The sequence below is a fragment of the Octopus bimaculoides genome, chromosome 15 (assembly GCF_001194135.2).
Source record: "Octopus bimaculoides isolate UCB-OBI-ISO-001 chromosome 15, ASM119413v2, whole genome shotgun sequence".
Lineage (NCBI taxonomy): Eukaryota > Metazoa > Mollusca > Cephalopoda > Octopoda > Octopodidae > Octopus > Octopus bimaculoides.
The window spans coordinates 3,032,003-3,033,872 of NC_068995.1; positions in this window are offsets into that span (position 1 = coordinate 3,032,003).

The window sequence follows — 1,870 nt, forward strand, 5'->3', positions numbered from 1 at the left end:
TATATATATACATACATACATACATACATACATGGATGATGGTAGTAGTGGTGGTAGAGATGGTGACGGGGATGATGGTGGTGGGGTACGGTGGCGGTGGGGGTGGTAGTGATGGTGATGGTAGTAATGATGATGATGATGATGACGATAACAATGCTGATGGTGGAGGTGGTGATGGTAGCCACGCCGATGATGATGGTAATAAAGATAATTAGTATGATGAATTTGAATATGAAATTGATGATGGTGATGATGATGACGATGATGATGATGATGATGATGATGATGAAGACGAAGATGATGATGACGATGATGATGATGATGACGATGAAGATGATGATGATGATGATGATGTTGAAGATACTAGTAGTAGTCCTAGAAGCGAAATAAGTGCCAAATTCCTTATTCAGTTGGCCAAAACTAATTCTCTTCTCGGTTCTTATTCTTCCTCGTCTCCAATTCTGTTGTTGCGGCAGCCTTGATTCTTTTTCTTCAGTTTTTCCAATAAAAAATTGGTCGAAGAGCAACAGGAAATATAAATGGCAGATAACCACAGAGAGAGAGGGAGAGAGAGAGAGAGAGAGAGAGGGAGGGAGATAGATAGGAAGATAGACAGATAGATAGAGAGAGAGAGACGGTGGATGGGTGGGAGGAACAAGTGTATCGATGAGAAAATATGATGGAAGAATGGCGAAGAAAAAGTTCTGTGGAGAATCTCGTCAATTACCAAAATTGTTCCATCAATCTAAGCAGCGCCATTAATGAGATGAAATAGCTTCGAAAATAGTTTTAACAATTCCAGGAATTGAAGAAAATGGTCGATGGTTTAGTATTATTAACATGTTAATATAGATTTAATGTATCGATACATCTATGTCTGTCTGTGTGTCTGTCCGCCTCTGTCTATCTATCTATCTATCTATCTATCTATCTATCTATCTATCTATTTATCTATCTATCTATCTGTTTGTCTGTCTGTCTGTCTGTCTGTCTCGTTTAATAAATTATTCATCACAGATAAAATTATATGAAATAAAACAATTATTTTATCTTCGTATTCCTCCATTCCCATTTCTCTCTCTTTTTTTTCTCTCTCTCTCTCTTTCTCTCTCCCTCTTTCTTTCTCTCTGTCTCTCTCTCTCTCTCTCTCTCTCTCTATATATATATATATATATATATAAGCAAAAATTTAGATTCAGATGAATGAGGTACTTAAGTTGAAGCACCAGAATTTAGTACGTTATTATCCATACAATTTCAAAATAAGGTGAATAAAATCAAAATAAGCAGCAAGGATATCCAGGGGTAATGCAGTACGGTCGTTTCAAGCAACTCCATTTAATTGAACAATGCAATCATTACATCAATTTAAATGCAGAGCAATCCTCAGCTGCATAAAGATATTGAATTAAATTGAATTAAAACAGATGGACACATTAGTATAACTTTACCTAAAACCTCTAAGGAGATAGACAAAGAACATGCTGTCTTCACTTCAGCTTAGAAGGTACTAAGGTATCAGGAAGAACGACTTGTTAGAGATCTAGCTTGTCACTGTTTTTTGGGGGTCAGTTTTAATTTATGGTCTTGTTTATCAAATCTTTGTATATCAAAATCTAAGGCTACATATGTGTGTGTGCGTGTGTGTGTGTGTGTGTGTGTGTGTGTGTGTCTTTGTGTCTGTGTTTGTCTCCCAACCATTGCTTGCTCATATTGATGTGTTTACATTTCCATAATCTAGCGGCTCGGCAAAAGTGACCGATAAAACAAAAACAAAGTTTTAAAAAAATAAAAGTCCCGGGGTTGATTTATTCAACTAAAAATTCTTGAAGGCGGTGCCCCATCATGGCCGCAACCTACTGACTGTAAC